We start from the raw sequence: 17,583 nt of genomic DNA on the forward strand, positions 1-17,583 counted from the left end.
CAATAGAAAGGATATAGAATGGGGCTTCTCAGATGGGCATGGATGAATGTATCCAAATTGCCTTTAGAGAGTTTCTCAATTATATATTCAGTCATTGCCCACTCAAGAGATTCTATTACATCTTCCCCTTTTATAGTGGTGAGGAAGACTGGTTTGAAAAAGTAGGACTGAACCCCTGTTTATGTATTTTCAACTGCCAGACAGACTAATAGATGCTTAATACACATTTATTAAATAAGTGAACTGATGGATGCAATTAGAATTCTTGAAGCAAAACTCCCTGAATTAAGTGTTGATCATGTCCCTAATTGGTGATGAGATATATCAGAAAATATATTTCTTTTGTAAGAGCAGTAAGGCCAAAAAGAAATCACTTAGCATATCTGAACTTACATGTGGTTTGCATTTCCACATTGTATTTGTAATTAGATATTGAATCTTCTGATTCATTTTCTCTTAGGAATAGCTTCTAGGCAAACTCATAAGGGCCTGTTTCATCCCAATATGTTCCCAAGTAGAGTAAATTTTTCAAAGAAAACAGACACCAAATCATACTTTTATAACTCTGGGACAGTGTATTGAAAGAGAAGAACCATAAAAAGCACACAGAATGGATTGAATATACAAGTTTATGCCTGAGCTAAGAAGATGAAGGATAGGAGGTAAAAAAATAAAAAAAGGAAGATGGGTGAGCTATTAAGAAGAAAATGGTGGTGTAAGTTTGGAAATCACAAGTGGTAGACTACGTCATGATCCAGAACAACTTGAGTGCTCTTCAGAGAGGTGTCATTTGTGGGTAGGAAGAAATCAGATGATACCAATCATCTCTTCATATAGAAGATTTGATGATATGCCCCTTGCTTCACAAAGATGTTTACTTAAACTAGAAAGGGAAACTTTTGTGCATATACAGAGGGACCAGAAGAGAACAGAGAACATCAAATACATAGAAGCTGGTTATCCTCCACATCTTGTCCACTTCAGCTCATCTTGGTTGTGATGGGACAAGATGCTAAGAATCATGTATTTCCTATACTGTATGTATATTAGAGAGCTACAGTGAATCACAGGAGCTGTAATTTCCTTCCTTTAGGATTTCTGAACATACTTCTCAAGGAAGAAAAGGATTTGGACGGTAATTCAGTAAACTTTTGTGGTGGTGTACTGGACTATTTTAGAAAAAATAGCGTTTTTCCATGAAAAACATTTTAATCCATTTCAAATCAGCCAGACTTACAATGAATAAAAGTACAATGAAGTATAGTTTATACTTGAGTTAGTTATGTGGGCACGATGTTAATCCCACATAGGACACAATCCTCTCCTAAAGTTATGTCCTTGAGTAAGTTCATTTACTTCTAAGGATGTCATCATAACACTTGAAGCAACAGCTGAAGGAGGAGGATCTGGATTTCAGTGATAATAGAGATGGAGTAGAAGACGGAGATGAGTCACAGATAGGGGTAGAATTAACTAGACTCAGAGACATCCCTCCTTCATTTAGGTCTAGAAACCTACCCTTGCTACTCAGTCTGTATTCTCCTCTCCTGTGCCTATCAGAACCAGCATACCCTCAGGTCTGCTTCACAAAAGGTCCTGATGTGCTCAGGCATATCCCCAAGGCAGATGGCAGGTTTTCAGAATTGGTCCTCCAACCTGGACTCACTTTGAGGGCTAGACTCTAAAGCTGTATATGCATACCTGGAAGCCTGCCACCAAGAAGGATAGAGGGTAAACCTTTTTTAGGTTAGGTGGCAAAGAAATGTAAAAGCCATAGTTTATGTGGAATGAAGAAACCAGTGTTGGAAAAAATCTTGGAACAAGGACTTTCATTATTTTGCAAGTCTCCATATAGAATAGGCACATTTTTTTTCCTAGTAAGGGCAGGGCACATGAACTTGAGGAGATTGAAGTAGACCCTAGGGCATCTCTTTCTTGATATGCTTTTCTAACTAGTTCTTGGCATTTCTGTGAACCTCTTAAAAAAGTCTTTGCCTAGGGTAGGGGGAGCAGATATTCTCATATTTAGCTTACTGAGCCATAAGTTGGCATAAACTCTTTGAAAGGCTATATATATATACATATATATATATCAAGGGCTTTAAAACTATATATATTTTATATATATAATTATGTTATATATATATGTGTGTATATATATGTATACACACACACACACACACACACATATATATACACACATATGTGATATATCTCCTTTGATCGAGAAAGACCTCTTCTAGACTGAATATAACAGGTAAGCTTCCTATCTGACACTAAGACTGTGGTCCAGAGGACTTAACTACCTGAACTGTACTTAAGGGAATTGTTGAGGAGAGCTCAACACCATTTGCCAGTACTTCCCTAGCTACCTCACTGAGGCTCAGCATTTTCTGGCTGAGACCCATGATCCAAATATCTCCTAGAAGACATAGGCCTTAAAGGTCACTGAATTTCTACCACTGGTGTTGCTTAGGTCTCTAATCTGGACTATAATCCTATTTGCCGACCTGTGGTTATATCAATGTTTTAACTATAGGAACACATTTATTTTTACTCTTAGAGGTACCATCTTCCTATTCCCACAGCTCACTGGATCACTAGAGTTTATCATCCTTAGATAGAAAGAAAATAAAAATTCCTACCTTCTAGGGCCTTTAAAAAGACAGCACCGAGTTCTGATGAGCTTTATCAGATCCTTTACCTCTCCCACAGGAAGCTCAGGGAACACATATTTATCAAAAAAAAAGTTACCATTGAGAAATAGCTTCATTGTTTACAATGAGACTTTCTCATTAATTTTGGCTTGAGAAATCAAACATCTGGTAAATCTAGAACCTATTTTTATCCAAGAAAGTAATGAGGAAATAAAATAGCTATTCAAATAAGCCTTGGTCAAAAGGAATATGCTGTTTTACCATGTGCCTCCAACCTGGAGGAAATTTCAGTTATGATCTAACTTTTGTTAAATGAAAACTTGTTGATTTCCATTAGAAGACATGGAGGCTAGAAGAACTCTCTAAAGGTATGTTACTAAATACTTTCTCTTTCACACCTTCCCTTGAGTATCCCCAAACTTGAAGCTTAGTGTAATATAGAACAGTCAGATTTGGGAAAAAAAAAAAAAAAAAAAAAAAAAGCTGGGGTGGGGGAGGGCAAGTTCACTCTCAGAGGTGATTTTCAGAACTGGAAACAGTGACTTCAGTGTTACATGAATACAAATGCTCTGGGGACAGTTTCAGTAACTCATGGATTAGTGAAGAGAAGGATTAGGGCCCCAAAAGGGGGGGGGGCTGCTGCTGGAAGCTGAGGGTGCAGTTGACAGCCTAGGAGGCTCTAAACCCTAGAGTATATTCAGCTTGACTTTCTCGGCATTGGCGTAGAAACTGAGAGAGCCCCCAGAATAAGTGTCTGAATTGTATTCTTGAGCCTGAGGAAGCAGAGATGGGGAGCAACAAAGGGAGTGGGGTTCTGAGCTGGGCCAGGCTCAAGGCTTGAGGAGAACAATTTTGTTATTGTGGTTTTGTTTTTAACAAGTATGGGGTGTCGAGATAAACAAGGAAGTAGAGAATGGGAGATCTTATCTGAGAGCTAAATTCCTCTCAGAACCAAGATAATCTGAACCAAATGTCTGAATCAGAGAGGGAGAGAACTGGGCAAGAGGGATGGGTAGAGAGAATGAGAGCTAGAGAGAGAAAAGAGAGAGGAAGATAGTGAGCTATCAGTCTTCCAGGGGCTGCTATTAAGAAGGTAGGGTCCCTTTATAGGTGCTCGTGGACTTGCCCAAAAGTCAGATGGAGTTGCTACAGTGCAGAGATAAGGCACAGGACTCCAAGAAGAATACCCAGTAGGCAGCTTCACTCTAGGTAACAATACTGTAGAGTTAAGGTTCAAGAATGACAAACATACTATTAGATTCTTTTCATTAAATCCCTAAGAAGGAAAACAACTCCTTCAAACATACTCAAAAGTGAAATACTTTTACTCATATGGAGTCTGACTAGGAGACATATGAAATTTAATTTTAAGAAGTGTTTAGCAAATATATATATATATATATATATACACATATACACACATATATATATATATATATATATATATATACCCCCCTCCCCCCAGGTGTGGTAGTACTAGAACAGTTTTGATGATCAAGAAGAAAGGAGAATTGAAACTTAGAAAAGATCTTCAGGGAATATAATTTCTGCATGGGAATATCCTCTCCACCCAACTTCCAACTTTTTAAGTATTGTTTGAATATCTTCTAACCTTACTTTTACTCCCGTTCTTAAAGTCAGTCTCCTACCCAAATTCTCTAAACCCTGCTGAACTTGTGAACTATCAATGCTTTCACCAGTCACTGGGCATACACCTTACCTGGAGAACTTGTTAAAAGGCAGGGTAGGATTCAGTAGATGTTGATCTGAAGACCAAACTTTGAGTAGCAAGGCATTAGGCCATTTATGCTATAGAAGTTAAGAATATACAACCTATTCAGCAACGTAAGACACTGTAAAGTAAACATCAGGCCTCCTGCTCCATTATTAATCTCGTTTGTATCTTATGTATGTCAAATTAAAAAAAAAAAAATTCTGACCTAAAGAAATATGACGGTAGGGAAAACCTGAAAAAGATATAGGTGCTTTTATAAGGAGCAGGGTAACATTATCAGTTTTTCCTAATAGGAAAATTTTAGAAAAAACAGCATTTCTGTGGACTTGATTATTACAAACTCTGAAAAAGCTGTTCAAAAGAAATTCTATTGCTTGTTACCCCTAGAGGGGGGAGAAAAAAAAAGGCACTTTCCTTGCTTTCTACACCCTAACATTACCATGGTCCCGAAGCATCTGAAAGTCTCTTTGCATAAGGGAAAGATTTGGGTGTCCTAAGAGCCCAGCGTAGGGCACTTCCACATCCTTCCTCCAAGACTGTCAAAATCTTTTGCACACCTTAGCCGAATCATCCTTATTATAGCCCAGACAATAGGCATCTGAGTATCTCACAGGATTGCTTTTTCAGTGTATGAAGGGAACTTTAAATTGAGGCACAGCATGTCATGACTAGGGGGGTCAGATCAGGCTTTTTCACTGAACCCAATATCTAACACAGGAGTTAGAAAAGTAGTCTTCTATTCAACTTGCCCAAATGTTCTTTACTGGTTGACAGAGAAAGTAAAAATTCCTATGTGGTATTCACAAGCATGACTCATAGCCTTGAGGCATTGAAATGTACAAAGGAAGGGATGGGAGGGCTAGGACTTGTATCTCCAGCTCTCCCACAACTGGCCTTTGTTTTCCCTGCTCTGTGTACTCAGAGAACTTAATCCTAACTCTGTAAGTAGCCCTGAAAGGCACTTAAGAGTTGAGCTTTCCGGAATTGGATCTCCAATTCCAGGCAAATCTTTATTTGCTTCAATGTATCATATCCTTGAATTTGGCCAATATTCCCTGCAGGAAACAAAGAAAGGTTTTCTCTTGTTTAAGTAATAAAAGGGCACCATGTTGAACTGTGCAGAGGACAAGCGGTTTGTGTGTTATCTCAACATGTTTTGTCATCTCTGCTAACCTCGTATATGTTTTCTGTCAACAGAATATACATTTTAAGAGGTGAGAAAGTGGTGTTTGTAATTGCAGTTTGAATTCAGGATGAATTCAAATGTATTAATAAAGGAGATTGACAATCAGCAACATTAAGGACGTCTGAAGTAGCTGATCTCTGGTTCATGAATAATGAGTTATCTTGGTTTTAATAATTTACTTTTTAAAAATCTTTTCTATTTTTTTACCTGTGAAGTTGCAAGTGCTTTCTACCTCACCTTAGATGATTACTGTTATATTCCTAGAGGGCAGATATAAGTTAATGAGCAACAAGGGAGGAGACAAGGAAGCAAGAACAAAACAGCATATTTCCTTCAGGACTATTAATGTCCCTTTGTGGAGGATGGTAACAGCTAATGTCTGGCAAGAGCAGTGAAGGAAGAAATTGCCGCAGGTTCAGGTGGGAGAGTGAGTCACCTTGAGGCTGATGAGGTTTGGAGAATAATCTTTCCATTAAGAGTGGGTCCTCCTTTGAGGATGGGGGCATTATTAATGTCCAGAACTTGAAGTGTTTGATTTACTTTCTGTGTACCACACAGGAACAAAGCATTATGGCCCTACACATCACAGATCCACAGAGGGTTTCGGCAAATGCATCTATTCTCAAAGACATTAGAAGATTTTAGGGTCTTGGGCATTTCTCTTGGTGGGTGGGCATACATCACAGCACAGCGATGCAAGTTATTTGAACGGATAAACAGGTACGTAGGTAAATACAGGTGGGCAGCTGGATAGGTCATCACTTAGGATTTTTAGCAGAAAAAAATGTCATTACATCTTTACTTGTCTGTGCTGTGACTTGGCAAAGTTCCTGTTTATGGGAAAATTGTTCAAATTTAGATATCAAAATAGTCACTTCTAACATACTCATATGAAACCACAGAAAGTATCTAGTAGATTTCATTAATAAAAGTGCAATTTTTCTAGGGCTGGATTTGGAATTGTGTGCCTTCCTTAAATGCCAAGTCATTGTAATGAGGTATTAGCTTGCTTTGGCTTAAATTTGTATATTTTATTCTTGCTCACTTTTAAATACCTTTTCTTAATCCCTTATTTTTGGCTCATTTGATATGATTATCATTCCAATTTCTTGCCTTCTGAATAATAGATTCTAAATCATTCTCATTTTGGTCTTTGATTCCTTATTAAAAATCCTGAAGCCTAATAGCTAATGACACTATTGATGCATGGCAATGCTGCATTTAATCAAGGATTTTTTTTCATTATTACACCCTATCTCTCTTACCACATCAATGATAATTTTTGTTTTTCCATTGCACTTCCATATGTTATTTAAGAAACTGGGAATTAGGGACACCTGGGTGGCTCAGTGGGCTGGACTGCTGCCTTCAGCTTGGGTCATGATCCCAGGGTCCTGGGATGGAGTCCTGCATGGGCTCCTTGCTCGGCAGGGAGCCTGCTTCTCTCTCCACCTCTGCCTGCCTCTCTGCCTGCTTGTGCGCGCTCTCTCTCTCTTCCCTTCTCTCTGACAAATAAGTAAATATTAAAAAACAAAACAAAACAAAACAAAAACTGGGAATTGCCATTTCTAGATGGACAGCCCCCAAATGACCATATATCTAGTAGGTGTTTTCACTTCTGATATAATATCATATTTGGCACTTCTTTTTTGAAGCTGCTATGGGTACTTCTACATATAGCTTTTTTTATGTACCTCTATTTCAGTCTATAGGAAATTTGTTTTTAAAAAAAAGCTTCATGTGGAGGAAGCAAGTCATTTCAGACATAGGCTATCCAATGTTCTTGGAGATAATTTTGTGACTTTACTGAGCATAGTTTCCTAAAGAGCTATCACTTTTTTTTTTTTTTTTTTTTTTTTATGTGACACAGAGAGAGAGATCACAAGCAGACAGAGAGGCAGGCAGAGAGAGAGGAGGAAGCAGGCTCCCCGCTGAGCAGAGAGCCCGACGCGGGGCTTGATCCCAGGATCCTGGGATCATGACCCGAGCCGAAGGCAGAGGCTTAACCCACTGAGCCACCCAGGCGCCCCAAAGAGCTATCACTTAAAAGATGTCAGATTCCCCAGTGTCTAAGAGCTGCCATTTGATTTCAGACTTGTTAAATGGGTTTAAAATGAGTCTTGTTGTATCAGTGACCATAGTTTGATGATAATTTAAAAAAAAAAAAAAATCTATGGTCACATGGCTAGCTTAGTTACACAAACAAAATTTGCAACTTTTTTGAAATTGACATTCTAAGTTTATTCCATAATGAATCATTCCCAAATGCCTTTTGGAGCATCAAAGTATTCATTAAATTTTGTCTATGCAAAATTCATGGCATGTGTTTAGCTGACTGAAAATACCCTGATCAGCTCTGAGGAAGTACTGAACCAAATTTATTAGTTCAACCTGGGTTCCCTTCTTCTGTTCCCACATTCCAGACATATAGCTGTATGCTAGGGTTGCCAGGAAGACCATATCATAACGTAAGAGAAAGAAATTCTACTACTTTGTGGGGGAAAAGAACATACTTTCTTCTTTTTGTCAAACAGGACTCACAGCACCTTATGAAGCAAATTAAAAACAAACACTACTTTACACGTGCAAATTATATCTATTAAGTAGTATAAAGTATGGGAGAGGCAAGAGATTATCTTTGGCTGACAGAGCTTTTCCCGAAACTTTACAGATTCATTTGTAGAGGAGTAAGAATGAAAATAAATATCCCCTTAGATAGAAATTCCTAGTTCAATGTGCCTCCTTTGTAATGACTAATAAAAACAAAAAAATGAAATTAGGTACATGGAAAAACAATTTTAAATTGGGTGGCTCCAAGAACAAGACCTGGTGATAGCCAAGTTGATGATACTATGTATCTGAAGAGTATATACAGTATGTAAGTAGATGGCTTCATACAGAATTTAAAGGGCTACAAGTGCCAATATGTATTTGATATGCATAAAAACTATACAGGAAAGAACATCAGTGATTTGGGGCACTAGGGAAGAGTGCTATGCATGGTGGATTATTTGACTTTGTTTTTTGCCTGGAAAAAATATATATTAAATTTTTTTACCTCTCAGGGGCACCTGGGTGGCTCAGTCAGTTAAATGTCTGCCTTCGGAATCCTGGGATGGGGTCCCAAATTGGACCCTCTGTTCAGTGGGGAGTCTGTTTCTCCCTCTGCCCCTCCCTCCACTCATATGAATAAAATCTTTGGAAATAAGTATCTTACCCTCTATACTCCAATTTCATCTGTACCAATCAACCCACTGATTGCTAAATGACTGTCTGTGGTCTTCGGTTCTGGGTAAGACTACTCTGGTTTAGAGAGATGGGAAAAAAAACAACTTCTGATTAAAAATAAATATTATAAAGTTTAACCTCTTAAAGTGGTGTTTTCTATTTTCCATTGAACAACATGCTGGGCATTTTGCTATTTGTCCAAGTCACAACATAAAGCAACAACAAACATGGTGGGTATTTGGGATTTTCTGGTGGGAGAGAAAGTTAATTCTTTTTTTTCTGCTGTCCCTGCCAGCATTCCAAGTGGCAGTTCTTGATTTCTATTTTCAAGATGTATCCAGGATCCAGTTGCGTCTTCACCTCTCTACTGTCACCAGGTCTGAGCCACCCTCCTCCCACATGTGGGTTTCAGCTAGTTTTCTAACAGGCTTCCAGTCTTATTACCCACACACATTGCCCATGCCCCATGGAGCAGCAAAAGTGGAGTTTTTAGAAAGCAAAGTCAGACCCTGTTTACTCTCTTCTCAAAGTCCTGCAGTGGCTTCCTTCTCACTGACAGCCGACGTTTGAGTGCCTGCACTGGCCCAAAGGCCCCAGCCTCTACTTCTCTGGCCCATCTGCTTGTTGTAGCTCCGTGCTCATTCTACTCCAGCTATGCTGGCTTCCCTGCCTTTCCACAGACCACATAGACTCAAATCTCAGAACATTTGCAACATTCTAAGGAGAACAATCTTCACCCAGAAATCTACTCTTCCTTTATTGCTTAAACATCACTTCCTCAATGAGGCTTTTCATAATCAATCTCACTTAAAATGACCATCCCTCTAGTAAGTATTCTCCTTATTCTGTTCTAGGTTTTGGTTTTAAAAGTCACTTTAATCTTCTCGTACCCACTTAAGCCCCCATGTTGCATCACCACTTCCTCATATCAGGGAGATCATACGAGAAGAATAAATGAAAGAAGATGGGATTGGGAGGGAGACAAACCATAAGTGACTCTTAATCTCACAAAACAAACTGAGAGTTGCTGGGGGGAGGGGGTTTGGGAGAAGGGGGTGGGGTTATGGACATTGGGGAGGGTATGTGCTTTGGTGAGTGCTGTGAAGTGTGTAAACCTGGTGATTCACAGACCTGTACCCCTGGGGATAAAAATATATTTTTATAAAAAATAAAATATTATAAAAAAAAAGTCACTTTAATATATAGTAGTTTAAAATTACTTGCATTACCTATTTTCTCTCACTAGAAACTAAACCTCTGAAAGGCAGAGATTTGGTTCAAGTATGTTGTATAGCATGCTTGGCACATAGCAGGCATTCAATAAATAATTTGTGTTTAAGGAGTAAGCCAAATAAAAATTGAATTAAAATTGTGATAATAGTTGACAAACATTGCTCACTATTTGAAGAGCTTTATAAATGAATTTACATAAAATTACCTCATTTTATCCTTAAAATAACCCTATAAAATGGTATACCATTATTATCTCTATTTATTTTTTTTATTAATCTATTTTAAATGTGAAGCAACGGAGACCTAAAGGTTAACTTTCCCAATTCATATGCTTATAACGGGTGCAGTCTGGTTTCAAAGGCAGGTAGCTGGGCTTCCAAAGAGGCCCTCCACTGCACTGTGACATGCTGACACTTGCCACAGTCACGATGCTAGCAGTGAGAAAAGACACATAAGCAGGGGACCGGATCTGGTGATCTAGTTTGGGGCTTTCCAATGATATGACTTTGCTGTCTGGGAATAAGCAGACATCTTTCAAAGTCAGCTCCACCTTTTTGAGCTGAGATAATGGGAACTTTATAAGCTGAGGATTAGATGGCCGCATATTCCACCAATGCCACCAGGGGAGTGAGTTTCATATTGGTCACACTTCCTCCTTTCTGCATGGTGGTTGGGTCAGAGAGCACATGGTCTCATAGCATGGTTACTGATCTGTGTGGAGAATTTCCCACACTAACAACATAAATGAAATACAAGGTCACTGAGCTCTTCAAATTATAGGACACCACTTTGAGAAGGTAAAGTTGAGGGAAATCTAATACATTCTGTTAAGGGGACTGGATAAGTTGCTGTAATGGGGTTGTTCATGATTCCTTCTAACTGAGTGGGTTTCACTAGCAGGACTAGGGCAGTTAGGAAGACACTGATTTGTTCCTGGAGGTGGCTTGTGCCTTGGAGAGAGCCTCACCTGCAACTTCTTTGACAATTAACAGCACGAGGCAGCGGGTAGACTACACATTTCTACTTCTGTACTTACCTACAAATGGAGAAAGTAAATGGACCATGCACGCCAAGAGTGTCACACGGCCATGGCACGTGGCTTTTTTCCCAGTACCCCCTCTGCTTTCACCGCTCTACATTTTCATGGAACCCTCATAATCATCGCTTATTCTAAATGTTCTCTTACAGGCATAAGGACTCAGACAGTGGTTTCCAAGAACTTCATTACAGCCCACACTCCCAAACATCCCATGTCCAAATATTATGATTTATTTAATACCGATATGGCTACAAACCACTGGCAGAAAAGTTTATTCTTTATTTTGTCACTATAGGGTGGTTGAAAAGGATGCCAGAAGTGTACTTTATCAACCAAATTAAACTTCAAATATAGGGACTAAAATTGATGGGTATCTGTTGCAGCCAATGTCTTCTTATGAAGCTCTTGGTGGGAACACTTATGTAATTCTTAGATTTCTAAAATGAATTTTGAAAGATATTACATGCACTAATTAGTATTAGAGATTTAGGTTACAAGTTGGTTATTATTAGGCTGCTAAGATAAGAAGTTTAAACTCAATTTGCCCTCCAGACTTTATTTCTCTTTGCCAACCTAATGAAACCTCTAGCAAAACAAGCCCAGTACTGCCTCCTAAAATAGGACATGAACTTTTTAGACTTGCATGTTTTGTACCTAGAAGGTTGCTTTTCCCATCTCACACTCAAAATTCCATCTTTTAAGACTTGTTCTGATCGACTCAATAGGAAGGGAGTGTCCTATAGAAAACCTGTGACTATTTTCTATGCTAAATGTGACACTTACTCTTTCATTTCTTCAGGCAAGAAATACTTTTATGCTACCTTTTCAATACTGGGATTGGTTTGGGGACATAGCAGTGAAGAAGATGTAGTCTTGCACTTAGGAAATTTGTGATTAAATAATCAGATATGTAGGAAGAGAAACTGTAGTATTGTGTTGGAAAACTCCAGGGTGGCATAAGAATAATGTTAAAAATAATAATTTAGAGGGGAAGGTCAGAGAAGACTCTTCTGAGGAAGTAACATTTTAGCTGTTTTCTGATGGATGAATAAAAGTCATTTGGGCCAGGAGTAGAGGGAAGAATTTAAGACAGAAAGAATTACATATGCAAAGTCTGTGGTAGAAAAGGTCTTGGTGCCTTCTAGGAACTGAAAAAAGTCTATGTATCTTATATTTTACATATGCGCTTTTCTTATCAGTCTCAGATGGAAGGTAACTTTATCTCTTTGTATATATAGAATTTGTATATATATCTCTTTGTATATATATATCTCTTTGTACATATATATTAGTGTACTGTTAGTATACTGTTGGTATAGTATACTGTTTTATCTGATTAGTATACTGTTTTATACAGAGTACATTCTCAAAAATGTGCTAGAGGAGCTCGCCTTCCAGTAACTGCAAGTAACTTATTTTGAACTTATCCTTCTACATAAATAATTATATAAAATTGGCCAAAAATGTGAAACAATGACGTTTAGGCACTAGAAACAAATAGCAGTCCTATCATCCTTGAGAAAGGGGAAAACCTACAAGGTAGGCTTCTTATTATCTCCAGATTTTTGCCTGGGACACTTTCCACAGTTTTGTAGTACAGAGAGGGGACCAGGAGAGAGCACTCTCACTGGGCTAAGGAGGCCCAAAGTAGAGTTTGAAGCTACTACATCACCTGGAACTGGAGAGATGGGGTATGGAAAAGGAAGTAGCTATATAAGGAAGTCACCCCAGTGGTCACCAAGACCTCATTCCTTGGCTAAGAGTGAAGATGCTCATGCTTGGGAGAGTTGAGTCTGCAAAACCTAGCTTAAAATGACTTCCAGGAGGCCAAGAGTAGCACAGAGATGCTAGAGGTTGGGCAGGGCTAAAAGTGGTCAGAATCTGGGCCACCTGGACTGCAGTGGCCTGAGTAATTTTGGCACCCAATTAAGATCTTAGAAAGATGATGGCTTATAAGAAAGAAAATCTCCTAGACCCAATAAGAAAAACCTGAAGTGAACATATTGTACAAAATGAAGCCTAAAATGGATTAAGACAATCTACCAATTAACTGAGAAAACGAAACTAAAAACAAAACAAAAAAGATGAAGACAATGAACATGAAATTACCATAGCAAACAGGCACAATAAAAAGTAATTAGAAGAAAAGGCAAGAAAGGGTTGCCCATAATCAAGGGAAAAAAAAAATCACCTAATGGAAATAGAACCCTCCCCAAAATCAGACTTAAAAGCAGATATGATTTTTAAAACAGCTCTTATAAATTTTCATAGGTTTAAAGGCAAAGATGGATATGTTTCAGTGAAAGAAACTGTGAGAATAAGCAAATTGAAATTCTAGAACAAGAACAAAAAATCTTTTTGATGGGTTAACCAACAGATCAGATCAGATGTAGAAGGTCAATAACATTATCTAAATTAAAGAAGGGAGAGAAAAATATTAAAAAAATCTCAAGAATGCCTCAGTGACCCATGAGGCAATATTGAGTAGCCAAACATAAATATAGAGAGTAACAGGAAAAAAATATCAAGAACGTATCAGAAAGAAAAAAAAAAAGAAAGTACTGAGGAAATAGCAACTAAAAATTTCCCAAATTTGGTGAAAACCAGTACCATACAGATCCAAGAAATCAATAAACCCTAAGTAGAAGTCTTAAAAAAAAAAAAAAACCATAAATACATCATACTGTTAAAAAGAAAAATGTGTAACTCTGTACCAATAAATTTCACAAGTGAGATAAAATGGACAAAATGCTAGGAAAGCAAAACTCTCCAAAACTTACAAAATAAAAATAGAAAATCTGAATAGTACTCTGTTTATTAAAAGAAAGCTAACTTTTAAGTAAGAACGTTCTCTACAAAAAACATCAGGTCTAGATAAATTCAGTAGTGAATTCTATCAGATATTTAATGATGATTATCAGTTTTATAAAAACTATTTTAGAAAAAAAGAGGTGGCAATAATTTCTATGTCCTTTTAAGAAGTCCGGCATAACGACAGTATAAACAAGGGTGTTAAATAAAATTACACGTCAATATTTCTTATGAAATTACTTGTAAAAATTGTTAGCCAAGTATTAGCAAATAGGATCCAGTATTCTGTAAAAAGGGAACCTATTATAAGAGAACTTTGTTCCAGGATTTAAGATTGTGAAAATTTTTAAAAATCATAGTAAGAGAAGAAAAAAAAATCATAATTATCCTAACTGAAGCAAAATAAAAAGCATTTGATGACATTTAACATTCATTCCTGACAAATTCTCAAACTAAGCATAGAAAAACCCTTCAATTATATGTGACATCTGTGAAAAATCCTGCAGTTAACATTATAGTTAAAAATGATATATATATGTAACACATTTTCTCCAACATCAAAAACAAGAGGAGGGTGTTCACTCCTACCACTTCTCTCAAACACTGTACTGAGGCTCTACCTAGTGCCTAGTCAGGATAAAAGAAATGGTGTAATGATTGGAAAAGAGATTTGTCTTTATTCATAAAAGACATGATTTCATGATTGTGTATGTAGATAATCCTATGACTAATGGACAACAAATACCCTGGCATAAAAATTCAGGATACAAAAAAAAAAAAAAAAATCAATTGAATTTAGTATGTTAGCAATAATTAGAAAACAGTAAGCCACATCATTTAATAGCACCAAAGAAAACAATTTTAATGAAATACATATTTAAGTCCTCTACACTGAGAACAAAAATTACAAATCTTGTTAAGATTTAAAGATGACCTAAAACACCATATTCATGAATTAGAAATTCAATATTTTTAAATTCTCATTCTTTCTAAATCAATTGCAATCGAAAATCATAGCATAGACATTGACAAAGTTACTCTAAAACCTGTAAAAAAAAGATCTAGAATAGACAAAATAATCCTCAAGAAAGGAAGAGATCTGGAGGCATTACGCTATTTTTAGGAATCACTTTTAGGTGACAGTAGTTGAGGCACTGGTATAACAACATAAACAGATAAATGGAAACAAAAAGAACGTGCAGAAATACCTATTTACCTGTGAGGTTGTATGATGCCAATGCAACTTAAAGGGGAAAAGAAAGTCTTTTCAACAAATAGTGTGGCAACAAGTAGATTAAGTAAGCAAAATAGTAAAACGATCGACACCTCACATCACGTACAAAAATTCAAAGCTGAAACTGTAAAAACTTTGTCTAGCATAAGAGATAGAAGAATTATTAACATCATGACCTTGAGTTAAGCACATTTTTTTTTAGCCAAAAGACAAAAAAGCTGTAAATATGAAACTAGAGATAAATTCAACTTGATTAAATTTTAAAATGTCTGCTTATCAACAGATGTCATAAAGAAAAAGGAAAGACAAGACACCGATGGGAGGAATGTAGTCACAGCTCCTATGTTTGACAAATAATTTATATTCAGAATATATTAAACACTTACAATTAAGAAATAAAAAGGCAAACAACACAATTAAAGATGAACAAAGGTCTTTAAGAGACATTTCCCAGAAGGAAAAATACAGACAGACAATAGGTGTATGAAAATGTACGTAAGATCATTAGTCAAATTAATATTACAATGTGATAATATTTAACTTTCATCAAAACTGCTCAAAACTGACAGACAGACAATACTGATTGTTGGTAAGTTTGTGGAGCAACTAAATTCTGAGGTACTGTTGATGGAGTAAATGTAAATTGGTGTGGTTTAGAAATACCTAGTAACTCCTTAGAAAGTTAACTATATGCCTACCATATGACTTGGCATTTCCACTCATTGATATTGTATAAAACATCAATATTGCTGTTCTAACAAATTATCACAAACGTAGTAGTTTAAATCAAAACAAAGTTAACTCACCGCTCTGGAATTCAGAAGTCCAAAATGGGTCTCACCGGGCCAACATCAAGGTGATGACAGGGTTCCGTTGCTTTTTGGAAGCTCCAGGAGAAAATTTGCTTTTATGCCTTTTCCAGCTTCTAGAGGAGGCCTATGTCCCCTGGCTTGTGGTCTTCTTTCAGCTTCAAAGCCAGCATGGCCAGACAAGTCTCTCTCTCTTTCTCTCACCACACAGCTTGGACACTGACTCTCCCGCCTCCCTCTTCCATATTTAAGGACGCTTGTGATTACATTAGGCCCACCTGGATATCCAAGACGTCTCCCTATTTTAAGGTCAGCTCATTAGCAACATTAATTTCATCTGCTACCTGGATTCTCTGTTGCCATGGAGCTAACTTCTTCACAGGTTCTGGGGATTAGATGTGGCTATCTTTGAGAGGCTATAATTCTGTCCACCCTGGGTATTTACCTGAAAGAAATGAAAACATATGACTCATGTGCATAGATTGTTTAAACAACTTGATTCAGGATAGTCCCAAACCAGAAACAACTCTAATGTATATCGTTAAATGGGAAATGGATAAAGAAATTCTGGTAAATTACTAGAATGAAAAACTCACAAATTTTGAAAAGGACAATTTAATTGATACATCAAACAGTTCTTAAAACATTACATTGGCAAAAGAAGCAAGACGTAAGAGAGTAAATACTATATGATTTAATTTTTATGGTATTTAGGAACAGCAAAACCATATTATAATGATAGTAGTAGTAAGAACATGGGTTTCTTGAAGGGGCCAAGGTTGACTGTAAGGGGGCACAAAGGACATTGCTGAGATAGGGGATGGAAATTAATTAATTAATTTTTCCAGTAGAATTAATGTACAGTATTATATTAGTTTCAGATGTATAACATATTGATTCAACAAGTCTAACACTATTCAGTGCCCATCACAGTGAGCAATCTGTGTCCTCTTAGTCCTCTTCACCTATTTCCTACATCCCCCTACCCCCTGCCCCCGGTGATCACCAGATTGCCGAGACAACATGAAAGATGCTCAGCATCACTCATCATCAGGGAAATGCAAATCAAAACTACAATGAGATACCACCTCACACATGTCAGAATGGCTAAACTAAAAACACAAGAAACAACAAATTTTGGCAAGGATGTGAACAAAAAAGAACCCTCCTATACAGTTGGTGGGAATGTAAATTGGTACAGCCATTGTGGGAAACAGTATGAAGGTTCTTGAAATATTAAAAATGGAAATATCGGAGCCTGCGTGACTTGGTCTATTAAGCACTGACTCTTGATTTTGGCTAAGGTTACAATCTCAGCATTGAGACTGAGCCCTGTGCAGGGCTCCCAGCTCAGCAGGGAGTCTGAGATTCTCTCTCTCTCCCTCTGTGTCCCTCCCACCCCCCCTGCCAACAAATAAATCTTTTTAAAAAATAAAAATAGAAATGCCATATGATCCAATAATTCTACTACTGAGTATTTACCCAAAGTTAATGAAAATACTAATTTGAAAAGGTATATGCATCCCTATGTTTATTGCAATATTACTTACGATAGCCAAGATATGGAAGCAGCCTATGTCCATCCTTAGAATTGATAAGGAAATACAATGAGATTGTATTATATATTAGTACTCATAACATCTGTGTATTT

This window comes from Mustela putorius, unplaced genomic scaffold (genome assembly GCF_011764305.1).
Source record: "Mustela putorius furo isolate JIRA1106 unplaced genomic scaffold, ASM1176430v1.1 tig00003898_pilon_pilon_pilon, whole genome shotgun sequence".
Taxonomy (NCBI): Eukaryota; Metazoa; Chordata; class Mammalia; order Carnivora; family Mustelidae; genus Mustela; species Mustela putorius.